Source organism: Gracilinanus agilis, chromosome 1 (assembly GCF_016433145.1).
Source record: "Gracilinanus agilis isolate LMUSP501 chromosome 1, AgileGrace, whole genome shotgun sequence".
NCBI lineage: Eukaryota > Metazoa > Chordata > Mammalia > Didelphimorphia > Didelphidae > Gracilinanus > Gracilinanus agilis.
The window spans coordinates 108169103-108175102 of NC_058130.1; positions in this window are offsets into that span (position 1 = coordinate 108169103).

Here is a 6000-nt window from a genome sequence, read left to right on the forward strand (position 1 = left end):
TTTTTTCAAATCAGGATTGTTTCATATATTGATCATAGACTATGCCACAGTACTGTAGGATGAGGATTCAGTAATCTTATAGCATCTCAGAGTTGGAATGGAACTATGAGCTTCACTGAGCTAATCCATAGCTACTCAAATGTCTTTCCATATAACATCCCTGACAAATGGTTATCCAGTCCCTGTCTGCAGACTCCTAGTGACTCTCTCTATCTGCTAAGGCTTTGCATTCCATTTCTGGTTTGCTTCCAATGAGCTGAAGTTTGCCCCTTGATCAATCGATCAGCAGTTATTAAGTGCTTACTATGTATAGGGCACTGAGTAAGATGCTGAGGATACAACAACAAAAGTGAGATTGTAGTTACCTTTAAGAAGCTTATATTCTGTGGGAGGGATAACGTATATACCTATTAAAATACATATATGCACATATATGTATATGTTTATATATTCAAGTGTGGTGGAGACACTAACGGCTGGGAAGATCTGGAAAAAATCTTGTGTAGAAGGTGGGGTTTGAGTTGAACTTTGAGAAAAACTAGGGCTTCTAAGAGGCTGAGGCAAGAAGGAAGTAAATCATGCACTTTGTGAGGTGGTCTGAAAACAAACCTATGGGACTTAGAATTTCATGTGTGAGGAAAAGCAAGCAGGACAATTTGTCTGAACCTAAGAATAAATGAAAGGGAGTAATAGATAATAAGCCTGAGAAAGTAGGTTGGTTCAAATCTGTGAAGAACCTTAAATAATAAACAGGGGTTTGTTTGGATCCTAGAAGCAATAGAGATTCATTAGAAATTATTGAATAGGGAAATGATATGAACAGACCAGAACATTAGGAATAAGACTTTAGCATTTGAGTAGAGGATGGATTGGTGAAGGAAATGACTTTAGGTACCAATAAGGATGCTATTGGAATAGTCCCAAGGCAAAGGTGATGAAGGTCTATACAATGGGGGTGATAGTCATATGAAGAGAAAGGAGGGAATAGATCTAAAACTTATTACAGACATAGAATTGTAAAGACTTAGAAGTTGAATGGATATGTAAGGTGAGGGAGAGTGAGTTACTTCTATCCTTTCCTTCTGCGACCAAGCAGAACACATCTAGGAAAAATAAGAGAGAGAACTTCAATTTGATAGCTTTATTAATATTATAAGATAGGGGTCATGCCTCCACTGAGCTTTCTCTTCTTCAGACAAACAATCACTAGTACATTCAACTAACTTCTTTATAAAGAATTATCTCAAGGTCTTTTGCCATTTTCAGTTTTCCATTCATCAATTTCCATCTCTTTTTTAAATCTTCTTTTTCCTTCCTTTTTAAAAAAAAACCCTTACTTTTTGTCTTAACATTGAAACTAGTTATCAGTCCCAAGGCAAAGAATGGTAAGGGCTAGGCAGCTGGAATTAAATGACTTTATACCTAGCTCAGAAGTGTCTGAAGTCAAATTTGAACCCAGGGCCTCCTATTTCCAGGCCTTGTTTTCTATCTACTGAGCCATCTTGTTGCCTCTATCAATTTCCTTTTTAAAATTCAGCAAGTAGAACCAAACAAGAAAGTGGTTATATGTGGGCTGATCAGCCCATGCTATGCCTCTCTTACCATAGATTAAAATGATATTAGCTTCCTTAGAAGCTATGTCATGTGACTGAGCATAATGAAGCTTGTAATCCACTAAGATACCTCTACTTTTTCCAGACAAACTGATCTCTAGCCATACTTCACCAATCTTTTACTCCTATAGTTAATTTTGTGCACATGGTTTTGAACACTTTGCATTTATCTCTATTAAATATCATCATATTCAATGAATAAAACCTTTTAGTTTGTCGAGATCTTTCTAGATTTAAATTCAGTCATACGACCCATGACATTTTCCACTCATTTTGAAGTTGTCTGCAGATTTGGTAAGAGTACCATCTAAAACTTTAACTAGATCAGTAATTAAAGCATTGATCTGCATAGGTTCAAGGGCTTTTTTTCCCAAAGACATTTTTCTGAAGTGATGTTGATCCATTAATGTGTACATTTTGGGTTTACCCATTCAAATGATTCAGAACCCACCTAAAGAGGAGTATTTTCTAAATACTCTCCATGTCATCCCTGAGGACATAGAAAGGAGACTTTGTGGAAAGTGTGGCTAAATAGCAAAGTGTCTCAATAAGAATGACCTTATCTCCAAGTGCAGCAACCTTCCCATATAGCCTCCTATGTTTGTAAAACTTGGTGAGAACATGATAGTGTTGGAACTAGGAGCAACCATTCCAGCTAAATTAATGATTGCCACAAACCAACAACTGGACACGCAGATCTTCTATCTCTGTAGTTAGACTCAGTGTCCATTACAAACTGGTAATGTGACTCTGAGGGTAACGTGGGGGAGTGGTGGTCATGGAAAATCAGGAAATCCAGACAGTCAGGGGGATATAAGGATATCATGATATGCCCAGGGTGTCTTTACAACATGCTTAAGGGTCATGACTCAACTATTTCCGAAACAGTGATTTAGTCCATCTGTCAACTCAAGGGTAGGGCTTCCCTTAAGCTATTCCCCAAAGAATTGTGTCAGCTGCCCAAGGAGAATTCCCTGTGGCTCCCCTTGCTTTCTGTAGAAAGGGCGGCAGCCTCTCCCTCTCCCTTAGAAGCACCGTAATCTTAGAAGAAGGAGAGAATTCAATGGGCTGATCTGTTTTAAATAATCATAGCTTTCCAAAGACAGGCACCCTAATGTTCTTAGTAGGGTTGTTTCATGCTGATGGGGAAGTTATTACCAGGCTGAATAGAAGGACTGTGGCTTGCTGCTTCTGAAGCCTTGTAGCCTAGCTTAAGTGGACATGCTAACTTTGGGACTCTGAAATTTGAACCAACCACTCCAGTGCCGGGTTAAGTGACAGTTGTTGCGTCGCCAGCTGATGGCGAGACACCAAGGCATAGAACACTCCTGCCCAGTCAGCCCTGGCTCTGTTCTGGCTACTGCCTGCCTTCTGTGATGGCTGGCTTTCATTTGGCCCTCTTAGCTCACAGCCGAAGCCCCCAAAGGAGCTTTTCTTGGCACAGTCCCTGGGAGCTGTGGTAAGCCTGTCTCCACTCAGAGTGACTCTGTCCAGAGCTTAGAGGCCACAGAGGACCTCAGCGAGAAGAAGCTCCCAGCACACAACTGAGGATGCTCAGCTTTATTCCTCATGTACTGCTTCACTAGCTCTTGCTGTAGGAACCTTCAGCAGATTGATGAGTGTTAAGGGCACATTCTCCTCTCTTGCCTCCTTTCTTATCTACAGCAAGAATCTCTTACATATTCTGAGCTCACTCCAGAAGCCATACTCTTATTGATGTCAGTGGGAGTTTTATGCGTCAATCAAATGCCAGATATGCAATAGAGAGCCCGCATGGATGAGAGAGCATGTTTTCTCCCTGAATATGAGAAAGAGACAGAGAGAAGGAGAGAGAGAGAGAGAGAGAGAGAGAGAGAGAGAGAGAGAGAGAGAGNAGAGAGAGAGAGAGAGAGAGAGAGAGAGAGAGAGAGAGAGAGAGAGAGAGAGAGAGAAGATAATGACAGACAGGCAGGCAGATTCCTAGAGAGAGACAGAGAGAGGAAGAAAGAGAAAGAGAGACAGAGAGAGACAGAGAGAGAAAGAAAGAGAGAGACAGAGAGAGACAGAGAGAGATTAGAGTGAGAGAGAGAGAGAGAGGAGATACTGACAAGCAGGCAGGCAGACTCATAGAAGGAGACAGAAAGAGAAAGAAAGAGAAAGAGAGACAGAGAGGGAAAGAGAGAGACAGAGAGAGAGAAAGAGAAAGACACAGAGAGAAAGAGAGACAGAGAGAGAGAGAAAGAGAGACAGAGACTGCATGTGTGTGTGGGTATGTATATATGTGGGTATGTATGCATGTATGTATGGGTGTGTGCATAGCACAATGGCATGGATAGAAAGATTCTTTCCAGCTCAGCTCATTCTATGAGCATGGCATGATGGTGCCTGAGTTCATTTTTCCTTGCTAACCAGACTTCAAATTCCATCTGCTCCTGCAAAACTACAAGGTCAATGCCAATTTCCCTTTCATCTTCTATGGCTGTATCAGAGCAGCATGCAGCGATATAAATGAATGCTCTCCACAACATTCAGCCCAGATGCAGGAGCCTCCATCACCATCTACAAAATGCAATTGAGTTCCATTACAGTGGAGGAGAATGCTCTCACCCCCGTGTCAGTGTCCTCTGGCTACAAGGCCACAAGAAGGAGGGGGAGGTCATTGCTTTTGAGGGAGATCCTCCACCACCCAGTGTCTTCTCAAGCCTGCCTGAGAGCTGGAAACAAAAGAACCTAATACAGTATATGTAATATGAACTCTGTGGTTTTCCTCCCTTGCTTTAGGTATCTCGAGCTGACACATTTCAGATCTCCAGTGCTACAGAAACAAAAAGACCATATGTGTTAACCACGCAGCCCCAGAGATTAGATCAAAATCCTGATTGGGGAATAAGGTTAATCATAGGCTCATCAAACAGCACTCAACAGTGACCTTTACTGAGGAGACAGACAGTGCTGAAACTCAACCAAGGCTTTTCTCCCTTGTTAAATGACTCCTCAGTTGCGCCATGATCAATTTCGGAAACAGCCAGGCAGCTCACTTAGTCCCAGCTGTCTGGAGACAAAACTGAGGCGGCGGAGACCCCCAGGTTGATACTGGAGAGGGAATGATGGAACATGTCACGGAAACTGTAGTTTACAAGTTGAGCTACCTTCGCCTTTCTCAGACTGTCAATTTCAGCAAGAGGAGGGAGAACGGAAGGGGTTGGGGGGGGGGGAGAGTCGAGGAAAGGAGTTCTCTGAAAACAAGAGACAGGCTTTCTGTCACTGGTGGAGGCATCCGGAGAGTCTCCTCTCCTGCTGCTAAGAGACCCATCTTCACAGAGACTGAAGGCATGATAGTAATAGACTGGCTGTCCGGGCGAGACCTCCCCTTTACGGTATCTGCGAGGCAAATGCTCTCATGAGAGTGAACAAGATGGAAACAAGCAGCACGTTCTTAGCCCTCAAAATCCCAAACAATTTCTAGCGCTGGCAGTGGGGTGTAGTGGAAAGTGCTTTGCTCTGGAGTCAGAGCTCTGACATTTACGACATATGCAGTCTAGCCACATTGGCTTCCTTACAGTGTCTCAAACACATCAACCCATGTCCTAGCTTTGGTCCTTTGCATTGGCTGTCCCTTACACTTCTCCCCTCATCTTCAGCTCTCTGTTTCTATGACTCTCTTCATGATGCCAGAAGATCTTCTACATCAGAAGTTCTTATCACTTTTTTTAATGTGTGTGTGAGATGTAACTGACTCCTTTGACAGTTTGGTGAAGGCTATAGACTCCTCCCCCAAAAATGCTTTTAAATATATAAAATTAAACACTTTTTATTTTAAATTATGAATTATAAAGGAAATCAATGATATTTAGTTAACTATCAAAAAAACTATTAAAACAGAAATAAATTCATGGACCCCTTCCCCACAAAAACTCTGTTCTACATGAATCCTTTCATGATCTTTCCAAATACCTTCTAGCTACCTTATATCACCTATGAGGCTAATATAGGGCCTTGTAATTATCATTAGAACATAGGATGAAAATGTAAAGGAGCCTGAGATGGAATAGTAATACACACACACACACACACCACACACACACACACACACACACACATAAACACACGCACACACAACACTCAGAAAATCAAAAACATCCTGGAAGAGAGGGTTGTCAATATTGGTGAATGCAGTAAAGAGGTTAAGAAGAATAAAAATTTTAAAAAGTATCAAATTAGGCAATAAAGATGTCACTGGGAGAGCAGTTTCAATTGAATGATGAGAGTTGAATGCAGAATTGAAAGGTGAAAGTAGAGGAAATGGAGGAAATGATTATAAATAACCTTTTCTTGGAGTTTGGCTAAGGAAGAGAGGAGAGGGGAATTCTGGGAAGATGGAGGCTTAGATGGAGCAAAACTTCAGACC